Below are 9,626 nucleotides of genomic sequence, written 5' to 3' on the forward strand. Positions count from 1 at the left end.
CATTACATATGGTAAGGGGCGTAACATTTCCGTCACACGCTTGAGGTATTCGGCCAATCACAACGCACTGGATAGCTGGCCAATCAGAGCACACCTCATTTTCAGAACGATGAGCTTTGTAAAAATCGACGCGTTTCAGAAAGGCGGGGCATAGAGGAGAAACAATAATGTACAGTATGTGGAAAATAATGTTTTTTTTTTTTACCTTAAACCGCATAAACACATTTCATTACACCAAATGTTCTTATGTTATTTAATGTTCTTTTTTAGCAACGTCATATGACCCCTTTAAGGCAAGTCATTTCACTCGGCGGCCATCTTTCAAATGCCTCTTGGGCATGCAAGTGCAGCTCCTATCTCTTTGAATGGGGAAACATTAAATTGTCCAAAACTGTTCGCCAAGCTTAAAGGTGCAGTGTGTAATATTTAGGAGGATCTGTTGACAGAAATGCAATATAATATACATAACTATGTTTTCAGAGGTGTATAAAGACCTTACACAATGAACCGTTATGTTTTTATTAACTTAGAATGAGCAATTTATATCTACATACACCGCGGGTCCCCTTACATGGAAGTCGCCCACCATGTTCTCAACATAGTGAGCTCGTTTCGTCACTATGTTGTTCTTGCGAATAAAACACTGACACAATGATGAACAAGTAACAATAATATTCGCAATAACATATTGTTTTATTGAATAATTAAGTAAATATAATTCCTTAATTTACCTTTGTAAAGAAACCTCATTGCTGGCTCTCTGCTGTCTCAGAGTCAGACTACGACATCTTAGTCCTGTATCGGCCACCGTAGCTTCTCTAAAGGGAGGGGTGAGCGGGGGACTGAGCCGTTGGTTGCAATTTGCAACCTCACCGCTATATGCCGCTAAAATTTACACACTGCACCTTTAAGATTAAATTTCATATTTGAAATCACCAATGAAATCTGACAACAACTGTCTCATAAATGTTGTTTCTTTTGCTCAAATAGCGTTAAAAATAGCTTATTTTTCAGGCTAGACTAGTCAGTGCGCATTTGAAGTCCTAAGCGTTCGTCTCAGAATGCTGACTGTTTTTATAGCAACTGGGACTTCTAACGGCAGCTGTAGTGACGCGATGACTTTACCGATTATCGATTGGCTCTTTTATTCAGAAGGCGGGGCTTCCTTAGATAGAGTGGCCATATTGAGCGTTTCGTTTTTTCCCCCATTCAAAACTATACGAGCGACACCTCTTGGGTATTCAATAGTTTTTGGTGGTATTATGCAAATATTTCCACATAGTGACGTAGATATGTGAGGGAGAATTCAATCGAGGCGTTTTTGGCCAGTCTGGATCAGCCTTCTCTTTTAGATAGAAAAATTCCTTTTGTGGGAGACTTTACGCTTTGCAACTTTGCAGATCTTATACGTACATGCACAAACAGCTACAAAACACACTAAAGTAAAAGGAAAACATGAAAATGCATCATATGACCCCTTTAAAGCACTGAGTAATTAGAAACCTATGTCATCCTTGTTGACTGGCTAAAAGTTTAATTAATCCACTGCCAGTAATGTATGCCAGAAGGACCACAGCCAAGGATGTTTTTTGGAAGAGGAAAGACAAACAGCTTAACTACATTCACTGCACATTGCATTTCCTTCACACACTATTTTAGGGTTTCATCAGTCGTGACAGAAGTCAAAAAGGAAGGAAGCAAGGGAAGAAGTTTGAGAAGTGAAAGATCATGAAGACATGGTTCATTATACTGGTGCATTTTAAAGAAACAACCTGAGCTTACCTGAAATGCCAGATGATAAGTATTTTCATGACAACTTCCTTTTTCTCTCTCTCTCTAAATAAAAAAAGTATTTGTCATAATTATTGTCATAAGCTGACAATCTGTGTTGTATAAAGCACTTAAGAAATAAAGTAAAATAAAGGTGACTTGATAATTGTACTTAATCCATTTTCATATCTCAGCTCATTTCCATTAGTTTTCAAAGACCATATAAATAAATAAATAAATAAAGAAAGAAAAATATTTTTTAAGGGACCAATTTCTACCTGTCATAGACACATGTTAATATGTAAAAACTATATGCTATCTATGAAGTTGGGGACACTCATTTTTATTTTATTGTATTTCATTTCAATTTATTATTTATTTTTTGCAAAAATTTATATTTCAAACAAATGCTGGTCATTTGAACTTTCTATTCTTCAAAGAATCTTGAAAAAAAAAATCATGATTTCCACAAAAATATTAAGCAGCACAACTGTTTTCAACAATAATAAAAACATTTTTTTCTTGATTTCTGATCCTTCAGAAATCATTACAATGATTTCTGAAGGATCATGTGACACTGAAGACTGGAGTAATGATGCTGAAAATTCAGTTTCCCTGAAAATTCAGGAATAAATTACATTTTAAAATATATTTGAATAAAAACAGCTATTTTAAATTGTAATAATATTACTGTTTTATACAGTATTTTTGATCAAATAAAATGCAGCCTAACCTACGAGACTTCTTTCAGAAACATTTTAAAAATCTTACCAACCCAAAACGTTTGAACGCTAGTCTATATACTCTAAACAAAAGAATCCAAGTTCCAGAAAGGTTTTTTCTTCTATCCAAGCAGGATATAAATGTATACAGAATGCAGAGGTCAAATAGGGTTTCCTATTACAGTTAGAAAAGAATGTGCATTATACAGCTCACTTCTGTCACAGTTATTTTTACCTATAGAAGTGTTTGCATTTCGGTCACAGTTTAGCAATGAGTTTTCACAATCCTCAGTGGACAAAACACATCAGCTGGGTGCACAGAACCGGTAGTTTAATCATCAAAATGTTCCGCAAGATTTGCACTCAATGGCTTTGAGTTGCATAATTAATTTCTTTCAGTGTACTTTCTACCACGGGGAGCTTAAAATAATCTGATTTTAAACTATTTTAAGTTCCTTGTGGAATAAAGCAAGAGCGGAAGAACAGTTTGAAGTACTGAAGGGAACTTTGAAAAACGATGATTGTCCCAGGGACAAATGTGATAGAATTTTCAAAAAGCGGTGTGCAGGAGAGTTGGTGGTCATGTTCCCATCTGTTATAAAGATTACTACAGACCTGCAAGAACATGGAGCCATTCCAGGAAAGAAGTACTGTCTGCATTCATCACATTTCATTAAGTACAATAAGCACAAAGGTTTGAAAAGCATATTACAATGATTAAAATCTCACATTTGCACTGGCATTGTTATCCGGCCAAACCTCATTAAATATTGGCGCGACTCATGTCTGCAAACGCCGCTGTAGACTATGTTCACCGCTTCTCTTCATCTGAGGAATCAATAAGTGTTTTTCATGTTGAGTCACACTCGATCATGAGGCAATGTGATGTGAACGTTCAGGATCGATAGTGTTTTGGGTCATCCTGTTTACACAAGTTGTAGGTCTTGATCTTGAAAAGAGTCAAATACAAGTGGCCATACTATCAAAGTCCTTACTGGAGCAGGTCTACTTGAATGAGGAGTGCCAGAAATCTTCAAAATGTCAAATCACCTGTCTGACAACAATAGGATGACAAATGTTGCTTCTTTAGCTCAAAACGCAGAATAAAAACTGACAGGTTTTTGATTTTTCAGACAGGTTCAGCTAATGTAAATGTGCATTCAGGAGTGGAAAACAACAGATGTTTACCACTAAAGCAATTGGCTTGTTTAACAAGCAGTGGAAGGAATGGAAACAGATCTTTTGATCTGTCCTTGCTAAATAAAAGTATCAATTTCTTTAGCAATTTAGCAAATCGTTCTCCAATTTAGATTCAGTTCTGAGTTTTTTTTCTTCAATCTGTCTACAAGTTGACCACAGACAGCACAAAATCTCATCTCATCACTTGATAAATGGCTATGCTATAAACAGTTTTGAGGTTAATTGATCTATTTTTGTGTATCTGAAAAGTATATTTTTGTGTGTGTGGGTGTGTATTTGTTAATAAAGGGATTTGTGGATACATTCATGTCTTTAGATTTGTGTAAATATTACATATATATATATATATATATATACAGTATCTCACAGAAGTGAGTACACCCCTCACATTTTTGTAAATATTTTATTATATCTTTTCATGTGACAACACTGAAGAAATGACACTTTGCTACAATGTAAAGTAGTGAGTGTACAGCTTGTATAACAGTGTAAATTTGCTGTCCCCTCAAAATAACTCAACACAATATTTACAAAAACGTGAGGGGTGTACTCACTTCTGTGAGATACTGCATATATATTTATTTATTTTGAATATTTTATTTTGAATTTATTTATTAAAAATAATAATAATAATAATAATGAAAAAAAAAAAAATTATATAGAACTAAAAAGATACAATTAAGTCCTTGGGGTAAAATGAGCCCTCCAGAACTGGCACAGAAAGCCCCAAGTGTTGTTACTAGTGTTAATATTATTTTAAATTGTAATTAATTGGGTTATTATTAAGTGTTTCCATGAATCAGATACAGTACATATGTCAGACACCTTTGCTTTTTTATTAAAACCTACAGGCTAACTAAAATAATTTAATTTGAATTCATAGTGTTGCTATTATGACATATCTTCAATTAAAATACGGGAAATTAAATATGTGACTATTCATATGCCTCTATATATGTCATAGAATGAATTTCCCTTTCAGATCAATCTCTTTTACTGGGATTCTGCTTTGTCTGTCATCAGTTCTTCAATTATTCAGCTAAACTGTCAAAATACAATTCTAAATAGAACAGTTGATTTAGTTTTTTACATTAATGACACTTTAAAAAATGTATAAATATTAATAAGAATCATATCAAAAATAATGTATACATTCTATTGAAGTTTAGCCAGGGGGAGATGGCTTCTGAATAATTTTACATTGGCTGATGCATCATTATCCTGCACTTACAGTTTAAAAGCAAATGCACAATGTTTTTAAGACAGCTTCCCCTTCTTACCCTATGTAATACGATTGTCATGTGCATCTCGTCAGTAAAGCCGGTTCCGTGATTGGTAGTAAATCGCCATCACCTGCTTTCAGATGGAGCGGCATTTACTACACAGAGCCGTAGTTCACTGACAAGCTAGACAATATCGCCAGTGTTGCCAATTTAGCTACTTTGTAGCTAGATTTAGCGACTTCCCCACCCCTTTTGAGACTTTTTTCAAAAGTTTAGGGACAAATATAGCAACTTCTTGGACAAACCTTATCTAAGTTCTCATCTTGCCCACTGATCTACATTCAAGAAGGTCAACTGAGAATTAATAAGAGATATATTATATATTTTTTATATAATGACTCAATGTGCAGCTTCTCTTCGAGTCCCGCTGTGCTCATCAGCTGTCTTGTGCTCTGAAATACTGTTTTCTGTGTCCTGTACGACGCAGTTTGTCATGTCCTCTTTACAACTCCCGTCAATCACCCACACATCTTTTTAAAGAATATTGCAGCTCATTTATAGCAGAAGAACTGTACAGATACTGTAGCATGTTCAATCATCTTTGAATGCTGTTTGTATACTCAATATAATTTATTAATCTCCCAAAGTGAGGTTATTTATACATTTCGCAGCACTAAAATGACTTAAAGGCAGAGTAAGTGATTTTTCCAAAACACTTTAGAAAACTGATTCGGGCCGAATCGCAAAACAAACTTGTAGCCAATCAGCAATAAGGGGCATGTCTACTCAAATGTTCACGCAAAGAAAGAAGGCATAACTTTTATTCTCGCTGTAGTATTGTCTACAGCGCTGAGGAAATACATCAACTTTGCGCTGTGGATCGCCGGATCGGCTTTCACCGTGGACGAAGCGGAGTCCAGCCCGGGGTCGTCACATGTGGTTGCCGCACGCCTGCCGGACGCTCCTTCGTCGAATCCGCCACCTGTTCTGACGATTTGTGCTACCCTGTCAGATTTTGCTACCTCCCATTAAAACAGATGGTGGCATAATTAGATAGCGAAAAGTGCTACCTATCAGATTTTGTTTCCAGCATGATTTCTTCAAGGTGTGAGGCTTTATTAACATGTACACCTACCCCAACCCTAAACCTACCCTTACAGTAGGATAAATACAGTGTTGGTAGCATAATCTGATAGGTAGCATTATTTGTCAGAACACCGGCCGCGCCGTTCTCAAGCCCGCCGGCCTCCGCTCACTCAAGCCAACCGTGTGTGACGCTGTGTGTTTCGTTGTGAAAGCGAAACTACTTTGTTTGGTCTTCCAAAAGAGGACACGACTAGAAATCAGTGCTTAAATTGTATTTACAACACTGTTCCAGAAGAGTTCAATCCAAATATTCAGATGTGTGCAGCGCATTTTATGGAGGACTGTTTCCTGATCCTGGAAGAGTAGACTACAATGCCGGCCAGAATATAAACTGGTCAGCGTAGCCCAGAAGATTTCATTCTCCCGTCTCTTTAGCATTGCAGTTCATGGGTTTGAATGTTTTTGTCACGTTGCTCCGGTGTTCTGACGATTTGTGCTACCCTGTCAGATTTTGCTACCTCCCATTAAAACAGATGGTAGCATAATTCGATAGCAAAAAGTGTAACCTATCAGATTTTGCTTCCAGCATGATATTAATAAGGTGTGAGACTTTATTAACATGTACACCTACCCCAACCCTAAACCTACCCTTACAGTAGGATAAATACAGTGTTGGTAGCATAATCTGATAGGTAGCATTATTTGTCAGAACACCGGCCGGGACAGGGCATCACAGTATGTTAAGGGGCGTAACATTTCCGTCACACGCTTGAGGTATTCGGCCAATCACAACACACTGGATAGCTGGCCAATCAGAGCACACCTCGGTTTTCAGATTGATAAGCTTTGTAAAAATCGACGTGTTTCAGAAAGGCGGGGCATAGAGGAGAAACAATAATGTACAGTATGTGGAAAATAATCCCTGATGTCTAAGCCTCTAGCTGAGGACAAGAAACACGGAGCTGACCACTTCAATGATTTGTCTGAACATTTTTATTTATTATAAAAAGAAATATAACCAATTAAAAGAAATTTAATTAATTACAAAATCTGCCTAAGGCTTTGATTTACAGTGTTTTAAGACTTTGAACAAAAACATGCCACAAAGAAGTCTTCTGACCAAGTTGTAAGTAATTTGACATGCTTATAATTAATTAAAGCCAGACTCGACTTACTTTACCTAATCTGAGAATAATAATTAATAAGGTTAAAGGTATTAAGATCAAAGTACACCCCGCAAAACAACATTTTAAGAATGAAATCATTTACCTGTTGAGAGTGTTGACAGTCTGTGTGTAGCTGGATGGTTGAGCTCCAGATAATCAGCAGGGTTGCCAGGTTTTCGCAACAAAACCCGCCCAATTGCTACTCAAAACTAGCCCAAAACTAGCCCAATCTGGTTTCGAGGGGGGTTCCCTGGTAAAAATCGCATTCCAGGGGCTAAATATCAGGTTATTGGGGTGGCTTCAACCCACGGACATGAAAAACAACCCGCAGCAACAGTGTTAATGTAGCCCAATTCCGCGGAAAACCGCGGACTTGGCAACACTGATAATCAGTAATGAGGTTGCTTTGATTTGATTTAAATTTAAATTGATTTGATTTAAAAACAAAAAGGCGGGAATAAAGAACTCTAAACTCCAACACAAAGAACCATTTCAGGGGGGAAATTATAAAATTATTTTCATTTGATCAAAAAAACAAAAAACAGTAATATTGTAAAATATTATTACAATTTAAAATAACTCTTCTCTATTTGAATATACTGTAGTAAAAATCACAGTTTTTATTTATGTAACTAAAAAGATAACATTTTCATTTGATCAAAACAAAAACAAAAAACAGTAATATTGTAAAATATTATTACAATTTAAAATAACTCTTCTTTGGTGAAACAGGGCTGTGTTTTTATCTCTGCTATAAGTTTAATTAACCAACAGATCAAGGACCAAATGAAAGGAATAGTTCACCCGAAATTTTTTTGTCTTTTTTTGGTGTATTGTGCTATAGCAAATGAATATAGGCCTAAACAGTACAAACTCAGTATCGAGTCTATCGACAATGAGTAATTTATCTAACCTGCTTATTCCTAAGTAACATTAATCACATAAACAGCGACATTTTCCTGGCAAAGTGTATAATTAGCTTAGGTACATAAAAATGAATATTTATGAGGGACTGAGTATCAGTGAATGATGCTTTGTTAATGAAGAAATTTGTTTGTCAGGAGAACACGAGGGAAGTAATGAACAGACGTGCCAATTTGATGATTCATTATCAAGATGGATCTTACAGTTATTGTGAATGATACAGCCAGTGGCACTCACAAAACAAAAATGCTTAAAAGTAATATTACATTTACAACTTAAGTGTCTGGTTCAATCACAAATTATGCTTCATCTTTCTGAACGGTCATTGACCATTAATGAATGCGTTCGGCGCATGCGCTCCACGCCTGTTTCAAAGCTCGTGTTGTACAAAATGTGGATACCTGGAGAGCTGCCGTGTATATCCAGTTTTGTTATTTCCAGCTCTTGTTGGTTTAGTAGTGTTTTCCATCATCTTCGACTAGTTCAGATTATGTTGGCACCTATGCGAAGTCAATTCAGTGTCAAACGCAACATTACTAGATTGTTTATTTCAAATGTACCTTTTAAGCATACTTTCGGCTTTATCAAACACTACTAATTAACTTGAGGCCTGATTATTCAAAATGTACATGCTGAGTTGTGGCACCATAGGCTACCTCACTGTCTTTTCACAGTGTTTTTGTTCTATAGCCTATTGCATTGTTCAGTAAAAAATTAAAATTTTAAAACAGAACAGGGCAGAACAATAAATAGTATAATTAAAAACTGAAACAGTCATGTTTAAAACAGAACAATCATTTCTGAATAGCAGTTTTGTTGGGTAACCACAGGCCATTAGCAGTGTGAGCGAAGTGCTTTTACGGCAGCGGGACATAATCTGTTGATTACGCAGGAGGTCTTTTGAAGAGACCTCCATTCGGTTGCTTCCAGTGTGGAGAGGCTGAAGAAGCTGATGAGCTGCTGGGATACATCGGACATGATTCTGACTCTCCTGACTCCAAAGTGAAATCATCCCCGGCACTGTAGGGGGGCTGCATCCTTATGATGTGGTCTTATGATGCTCCGTTTACGATGCCTTCATGATAAATGTCATGCATTATTAATGCATCAGACCTAGTTCCACAGAGTCATAAACAACAGCATGAGATCAGTGGTTTGGGAATGAGACCACAACAGTGCTTCGAGTTAAAAACAAATCAAAACCGTAATCAGAAATTTGCCAAATGGACATGATTTCAGTATTCTTGTGCATTTCCTCTTACATAAAGGAATCGAGTGCTTCAGTAATGATGGTTTTTGTAGGCCAACCCAGAAGTTTGCATCACCCTGCTTCCCTCGACAAAAACCCAATAGGATTTTTCAGCTGACTTTTGGATTATTGCCGAAAATAAGCTCTGTGACCAAACAAAAGTTTATGATTCTTACACGGTTTCTTCATCATTCTTCACAAATGAACAACTTTTATGAATTTTGAAGCCCAAATACAATCGGCAGAAGTCAAAGCTAAACATACACTGTAAAAAATGACCGTGAAT

The 9,626-nt window shown here is 36.4% G+C and overlaps 1 long non-coding RNA gene across 1 annotated transcript in view; it reads right to left on the reverse strand.

Annotated features, from left to right (window-relative positions):
* Positions 1–7,313, reverse strand: part of LOC107723597 (uncharacterized) — a 9,663-nt gene extending 2,350 nt beyond the window's left edge. Inside the window, exons 1-2 of the long non-coding RNA XR_001637932.1 lie at positions 7,271–7,313; positions 1,783–1,836 (exon numbers count right to left, since the gene is read on the reverse strand). This is a non-coding gene — a long non-coding RNA (uncharacterized LOC107723597). The remainder of the gene's footprint in view (positions 1–1,782; positions 1,837–7,270) is intronic.
* Between the last annotated feature and the right edge of the window lie 2,313 nt (positions 7,314–9,626).

This window comes from Sinocyclocheilus rhinocerous, unplaced genomic scaffold (assembly GCF_001515625.1).
Source record: "Sinocyclocheilus rhinocerous isolate Xijiao unplaced genomic scaffold, SAMN03320098_v1.1 scaffold154, whole genome shotgun sequence".
Taxonomy (NCBI): Eukaryota; Metazoa; Chordata; class Actinopteri; order Cypriniformes; family Cyprinidae; genus Sinocyclocheilus; species Sinocyclocheilus rhinocerous.